General features: G+C 40.1%; 1 protein-coding gene across 2 annotated transcripts in view; it reads left to right on the top strand.

Moving 5' to 3' along the window:
- The first annotated feature begins 1,390 nt into the window (after positions 1-1,390).
- Positions 1,391-8,188, top strand: part of LOC124775955 — a 93,660-nt gene continuing 86,862 nt past the window's right edge. For both annotated transcript variants that reach the window (XM_047250899.1, XM_047250833.1), the window contains exons 1-2: positions 1,391-1,523; positions 2,881-3,321. The gene's annotated coding sequence lies outside the window, so the exon portion shown is untranslated. The remainder of the gene's footprint in view (positions 1,524-2,880; positions 3,322-8,188) is intronic.

The following is an 8,188-nucleotide window of genomic DNA, read 5'->3' as shown; positions in this document are numbered from 1 at the left end:
TTGAAACTGTGAGTGGTAACTTGCTGAAGTTCATATTACTACAGAACAGCCAGTGCTACAAAGGTACTTTTTTATTTCAGTATAATGATGATAATTTTTTTGTCGAATCTTTGAGTTCAAATATTACCTTGAAATAGAAATTTATTTGTAGTTTTAGACATTTAAAACTACTGTTGCCCCTCAGTAAAATTCTGTCTGAATATAACAGCGTTCACGTGGGCTCTATCAATGAGTAATGACTGTTCTGCACAGTATTACAAAGTTTGGTTACAAAATGAAGTACCGATACCATATTGGCGAAACAAATGTACAGTATATTTATGGCATCTGTGAACTATCAGAACCTTGACAAGATCTGAAAATAGAAACAGAGCTGACTTGTTGAGACAAAAACCTTACTTTCTGATCTACCTTCAATACATTGAAGGTAATGTAAAATTTTAGAAATAGTGCTCTTCAGACTGCAGCGATTCCATTGCCAGATATTCCAATGGTACTCGTAACTTAATGCGAGCTGGCAAGGTATCTTGCATATTTGTTGTATTAGACTTTTATACAGAACCAGAAATATAGCTCAGAATATTTCGAAATTGATTTTACTCATTATAAAAAAATTTTCGAGCAAAACATAGTCCTCATCAGACAACTCCCTTATTATCATGTTTGATAATCCCAAACGATTCGTACGAGGTGCCCGTTTCCATTTCCATCATCTGTGGGCCCGGTTTTTCTTCGTCAGTGTCAGTTAAAAGCTGCGCAACTCCCGTACGAATAATCTCGTTTGTGGCCATCTTGAAAGTCGCGTAAACAGCCTTTCCACTTCAGGCGTGTAGAAACACTTTAGTGCATGTGAGTGCAGTTGTGGGGGCAAGCATGTGCCTGTGGAAACTCGGCTTAATGAATCCCCTCTCGCTGCGCTACACTACTGGACACTGGACAGAAAATGAAAAACTGATTTTGGATGTGCTTGTAAAGCAGTCGCAGAGATCGTACGGGAAAGGCCACTTTCACCACCGCTGCTGCTCGCTCATGAGTTTACAGACAGACTATAGTGGCGTAGCCAACTTCAGGCTGTGATAGTGGACTAAGCAATGTACGTTTTATCTTGTGGTTCTGTTACTTTGTTTATTGTAATGACGCCACGATACCTGCTGATGGCTATTTGAATCGGCGTTCGGGTAATCGAAAGTCAGCTTTGAACAATTTAATTTTAAAAACATCTGCTCATTTTGTATTTCAGAATGTGTAATTCCGTTTCCTTTGGCATTTGTGTTTTCCATTGTTTAAATCCTAATGTGAATCATGTAAGTACTTTCAGACTGAATGTCATAGACTTTATACTTCTAGTTTTCTGGACTTCGTACCGTTAGCGGGAAAACATCTCAGGCCAGCGGTATTGCTGCAAGTGGCGCCATTGTTCTCTGGTCAGTAGCAATTCAAGGCAGCCAATCAGCCATGTTTACTTTCCAGTGGGGTGTGTAGACCCATAGTGGGGTGGTTTATCATCCCATGAAAACACACAGGTTTGTTCCAAACTGTCTTCACAAATATTGAGTTGTTTAGTACTTAACCCGTAAACATTCGCGTGTTGGACAAATATATTGTGAATAAGGATTTCGCAATCATCCGCCGAGAGGGTAAATCTGCTGATATTTTCAAACACTTTTGAATCGTCAATATTTGTAGCCAGTGTTGAAACATGCAGTGTTTTGTGTGTGAATTATTAGGGATGTGGTTTCAGGAGACCTTTTTCTGTTTTTGTTTTAGAACGCACTGATACGGAGACTTAGCTCGTCGTGTGACGGTATTTGTTTAAATCGAAAACATTTTTGTCATTACCAGAAAAGGACGACTACCATACTTAAATTCATCACGTTAGGAGCCTATGATGTTTCCTATGCTATGTACTTGAAGATGAACTTTGTTATAGTTCTGTTTCGCCCATATCTTGCATGGGCCGACGTTTTTCCTGAAGTTTCAACGGGCTAAGAAATATCAGATCTTTAGTTACGCTAGACTCATATTAGCCGTATCTGTTTTGATCTTTTAGTAGTGTATATTGTACTAAAAAAAAGTTGCAGGCGTTGTTTATATACACTCAAAAGTTGATGAACGTAAAAATCTGCCATTAATTCCTTTTATCCACATTTAAGATATGTACCGTAATAAGTTGAAGAATGTACTGAAATAACTTTATTGTAATGTAGGTTCCACAAGGGTGCATTCGTTGCGATAAGACCCCTCGAAAGCATTTAGTATGTGTTGTGGATAGGGAGCCTTACTTAATTAGTTATCAGACTTTATTATGTGTGTGAAAAGAGAGTATTTGTGATAAATTAAAGCTGGATGCTGGATATGAAGGTTTGTATGGTTTGCAAAATCCCCTCTTTCTCAAAGGAGGTGGATCCCACACATTGTGTCTAAGAGTGGCATGCCCCTTCTTTCTAACCTTCTCCAACATAATCCTCTCTTCTGATCCTTCTGAAAGTTGTGTTATTTAGTGGGGAGAGAGTGTGAGTGAGTATGTTTTTGTTTTGGCAGCGCTGGTAAGTACTGCTCTGTCAGTATTCAGTACATGCAGTGTGTTAGTTAAAGAGTGAAGGGTGAAAGGTAATTATGGGTCCCTTTTTGCTCCAAGCCATCATTATTTAACCACCTTCTGATCTATTTGTTGAAAATACTTTTAATGCAATTATAGTGTGAAGGCTGCTGTTGAAAATTAATTACGTACCTTTGTGTTCAGAATTATAGATCATTCAAATAAATTGTTCTGTACTTACTGCCATGAAATTATTAACATTTTGACGTTGTTTTAGTGTAGATTTTCAGCTTGTTTCTTGTAGGACAAGTTATACATACATATATTTCTTTCTGTTCCAGTTTCAGAATGGGATGGAGCCTCTGTGTAGTCCATCTGCATAATTAGATGAAAAATAGATGTTGGCATCTTAGTGTTAAAACACATTTGGACATGGATAAATATGAAGAAACAGGAATGACGATTATATACTATAGATATTTCTTATATTAGTATGTGTGCTTGAGTTATTGCAGACTTATATCAAGGTAGCATTGTCAATAAAGAACAATGCCACACATGAGTATTATTTACTAGAACTATTTTATGGAACTTTTATGCCATTTGGATTTGGAAAGCCACTTTGAAACTGCTCTTAGCTAGAAGTTGTTTGGACATGAAGAATAAACGGAAAGTTGCTGTACTAGCTCACTCCAGCATTCCACATTACCGAACATCTCGTGAGCTAGAATCAATGATTTTTAACTTATGCTCTTCATTGCCATCATGTTTCACATGCTGAGGTGAGTGCCTTGTTTGTTTATAAATTTACCCCAAATTGCTGTTAATTATTCACGTGTTTCATGGATTATAATTGTGACTTCTCACTACAATGTAGAATTATTTTATAACTTTTTCTCGGTGAAAAATGTGGCAGAATCCTGACTTTATACAGACTGTCTGTGAGCAACTTCTTCTTCCTTTTTTTTTTCCATATAGTGCTTTATACATAACTTGTGTTCAATCAGTCTAAAAAAATAGTATAAATGTATAATTCTGTACATGAAGCACAGCTTATATTTCTAAGTAGGCCAGCCCATTTGCTACCTTGCAATACCAGCACTTGAAAACAGAGTGAGTTGGAACTTATTAGTGGTATGTGGTTGGCTGTCACCATTCACCTTACCTGAAACTTGGCCTGATACTCCATTTGTCAGTCACATTTATTATTTTTTGTTGTATTTTTATTGTGCCTTCTCTTGTGGTCTTCTTTTTTGCATTTGTGTGCCCTTCACATTTGTGACTGCTTACCTTCTTCTCGTCTACTGCTCATTGTTGTATCTGTATGTATTCAGTCTGCCTAACCGTTGTTCGACTTACGGACTGTCATAAAATTGTAGGCCTATGTATTGCCACATCGTCATTAGGGTAAACTTCAGTACTATTCCAAACTTAAAAAACTTAGTAACCTTGTCAATGTGCAGCAGTAGTGCCTCTTGCAGAAAATTTGTGAAGTAGGACTGGTAGTCCATTTGTGATGTAGAGTTAGAACACTGACACTGTATTTTGCTTCAATATTTTTTCAGCTATAGGTGTTGACTGACGGGCTGGTCTGAGGTGTGGGTTAGGTTGCAGTGGTGTATGTTCTACAAACTTAGATGAAGACCCAGCTTTAGTTTTGTTATCAAACTGGTAATGTTACAATGGGCTCATTGTATAAACATCACTGATTGTTGCTCAATTTGATATAAGTTCAGAAACTGAACTCTGTTGAGGACTCTGCCCTGCGGAGCAAAGGGGGTTCAGTGTCGATCTAAGTTAGCGTGGTTACTGACATGATTACCATGCTTCAACCCTAGGTATTGATTGTAGTCATCAATAAACACTATTTGTCATCAAAAGTATTGTGTTAAAAGATGGAGGAAAGTACACTGAAAAAATTCTCCCCATATGAAAAATATTTGTCAAAGTTCATGAAGGCAAAAAAAAAGGTTGCTGCTGATTTAAATTCACAGAACATCAGGACAGATCATGACTGAGAGTGTTTGAAAATATGTTATGAAAATACTAAGAAGAGAACCAAGAAGTCAAGTGCAGTTGAAAGGGTATAATTTACAGGTGCTCTTTATAGTTATTAAATTTAATCTTTATGTAATTGCATGTGGTGTGTAAACTGGAGCAAAAACAGTGTCAATATCTTTCAAGATTGAAATGCATATAACTGGAGTCGGTAATTTTGTCTGGCCTACTGTTACTGGAAATGGACAGAAGCTAGTTGCAATTCTGGTTGCAGTTATTTCACATCATCAGTAATAGAAGAGACAACTGTTAAGGCCTCTGTACATGGTTAAACAGTTTGTCAACTTGTACTAGATTGGTCAAATTTTTGCCGGTGTATGGTCAACTTGACATGTTTGTGAAACAGTTTGTTTGACGTGTTGTAGAAGAATTTAGTTTGACTACAGACTTGACAGGGTGGCAGACATTGTGTTGATGTTTTGCCACAGATGCTACCAAAAAATATCAACAATACAGGAGGAAGGATAGGTTGCTACTCGCTGTAAAGATGACAAATTGAGTTGCAGACAGACGCAATGAAAAGACTGTTCCACACTTAGCTTTTGTCGGGAGCCTTCTTGAGAAAGGAACACATTCACACTGGCAAGCACATCTCACAAAGACATGACCACCAACTTCGGCAGCTCAGACCGTAACGCAACTGCTATGTGCAACAAAAGCAACAATCTGGAGGGGATGGTTAGGGATAGCAGGGAACAGGTGGGGGGAGAGAAGAGCTCTCTCTGCCTGGCGAGGTGTGCAGGGCCTATATGGAGGCGTGACAAGACTGCCATCAGGTGCAGCAGGAGGAAGCTGTGGGGCAGGGAAGGGGAGGAGGGGGGGGGGGGGATGGGGAGCAGGAAAGGAGAGGAGCATCCATTCAGGAGTCCATCTATGTTGTGGAACAGTCCCACTGTGGTGTTTGTGTGGATCCCAGGACATGTCGGAATCCCCGGCAACGAACTTGCCGACAGGCTGGCCAAACAGGCGGCGCAGAAACCGCTTCTGGAGATAGGCATCTCCGAAGCTGATCTGGGTTCTCTCTTACACAGCAGGGTTTTCCAGCTTTGGGAAATGGAATGGCATAACAGTACGCACAACAAACTGCGTGTCATTAAGGAGACTATGAATGTGTGGAAGTCTTCCATGCAGGCCTCTCGCAGGGAATCAGTTGTCCTCTGTCGGCTCTGCAATGACCATACATGGCTAATGCATGGTTACCTACTCCATTGCGAGGACACACCTCATTGTCGTTGTGGCTCCCGAATGAGTCGTCCACCTCTTGCTGGACTGCCCACTTTTAGCCACTCTGTGGCAGATTTTTAACTTTCCCAGCACCCTGCCTTTGGTGTTGGGCGACAATGCCTCTACAGCAGCTTTAGTTTTACGTTTTATCTGAGAGAGTGGGTTTTATACTTCTATATAGGTTTTAGCGCATGTCCTTTGCCCTGTGTGTTCTCCACCCTAGTGCTTTCAGGGTGGAGGTTTTAATGTGTTGCGGAGTGGCTGGTTTCCCCTTTTTATTCTCGTGGTTGGCCAGCCACTATGATCTGCTTTCACGTTTTACTCTCTTCTATTTCTAGCATCTCTCTGTTTTTTTCTTGTCCTCATTTGTTTCTTTTAGTGTTTGTTGCCTTCCCTTCATTCTTGTGGCTTTTCCTTTCTTTCTGTTTTGTGTTATATGTTTCGTCTGTCTTATTCTTACACTTTTGGCATTGTTTTATTAGGAACAAGGGACCGATGACCTTGTAGGTTGGTCCCTTCTCCCGCCTTTAAACCAACCAACCAAAGGAGAGGAGTGGGGAAGGGGAAAGGCGAGTGGGTCTGTTGGCAGAGAGTGGCACACAATAAGGGTGGGGATGTGAATAGGAAGTGAGTGATAAGACAGAGGGCTGGAAACTTTTGGGTGGTGGGGCAAAGAAAAGTGGAATGTGGAGTTAGTAAAGTGGTCCAATGTGGCCAATAATAATAATAATAATAATAATAATAATAATACCACCACCCATTTTTGTGTCTCCTTTGCAAATAAAACAAGGACATTGCATTTCATTTTACCTGTGTTTGTGACATTCAGTTGTCAGCCCCTGCCAGGCACAGACAGAAGATTATCTTAATGTCATATTGTTAATTCTGGGAAAGTAATTAGTTACTCATTTGACTACAGTGGACAGGTTAAACCGTCATGCTATGCAGCTCCTCAGGTACTGTCAATCTGTGTCCATAACCTTACTCTGAAAACCACTGCAAAGTGCATGGCAGAGGGTACATCCTGTGTACTAGTTATTAGGGTTTCTTCCCATTCCATTCACAAATGGATGCAGGAAGAATGATTGTTTGAATGCCACTGTGCTTGTTGTAATTCTTCTTACCTTGTCCTCGCAATCCCTATGTGCATGGTATGTAGGGAGTGGTGGTATATTCATAGAATCATTATTTAGGCCTATTGTCAGGTCTTGTAACTTTGTTAGTAGACTATCTCGGGATAGTTTACATCTATCTTCAAGTCTGCCAGTTCAGTTTCTTCAGCATCACTGTGACACTCTCCCATGTACCAAATAAACCTGTGACCATTCGTCCCACATTTTCTGTATATGTTCAATATCCCCCGTTAGTCCTATTTGGTAAAGGTCCCAAACACTTGAGCAATTTCTAGAGTGGGTTGCAAGAGTAATTTGTTGTCCATCTCCTTTGTAGATTGACTGCACTTTCCCAGTATTCTACCAATAAACTGAAGTCTACCACCTACTTTACCCACAATTGATCCTGTGTTCCACTGAAGTATTTGTATGAGTTGGCTGATTCCAACAGTCACTCATGGACATTATAGTCATAGGGTACTAAGTTTTTTTCGTTTTGTGAAGTGCACAATTTTACATTTGTGAACACTTGAAACAAGTTGCTAATCTTTGCACCACTTCTTACCAAGATCTGACTGACTGTTTATGCAGCTTCTTTCAGATAGTGCTTCATTATAGATGATGCATCATCTGCAAAAAGGCTGAGATTACTATTTCAGGGTTGCCACAAGTTCTGGAAATCAGGGAATTTCTAACGTGTTAGGGAAGTCATGGAAATTTGTCTCAGTAGATGAAATGGTTTGTTTACTCAGATGTCATGTACAGTCACACCTGGGCGCAACTGAGTATGTGCACTGCTTCCATACTTACTCATTCTTACTGCTTCTCGCCTTCCTACCATTCCCCTTCAACTTGCAGTCAGTGCTGCCACCACTTCTTGCCACTAGCCTAGCAGTTACCAACAAGAGGCAGGGAAGCATGAGGAGTGCTTTGTATGTATCTGATTCTGAGACTGTTGATGCAGCAGCTGGAGGTGGCAGTCATGTGTGCATGCGTTGTGTCTGAGTTGTTATGTGAAAGTGTGCATCCTCTAGTTTTCTGACAGAGGCTGTGCTAGGAAATTCAGTTGTGAGCGTGATTATCTTTTCTACGTGCTGTCTGTGGTTCAGCAATCATCTTGATGGTGAGTTGTTACCTATCCTCAGGAGTATTGATTCTCAGAGTATTTGTGCAAGTTATCTCTTGCATGGATTGATCATCACAGTCTCATTTCGTCAATAAGGTGTCTGTGACACATTAAAAGCTGGGCACACAA

This window comes from Schistocerca piceifrons, chromosome 1, assembly GCF_021461385.2.
Source record: "Schistocerca piceifrons isolate TAMUIC-IGC-003096 chromosome 1, iqSchPice1.1, whole genome shotgun sequence".
NCBI lineage: Eukaryota > Metazoa > Arthropoda > Insecta > Orthoptera > Acrididae > Schistocerca > Schistocerca piceifrons.
The sequence above is the reverse complement of the archived record's forward strand: the minus strand, read 5'-3'. Positions and strand labels throughout refer to the sequence as shown.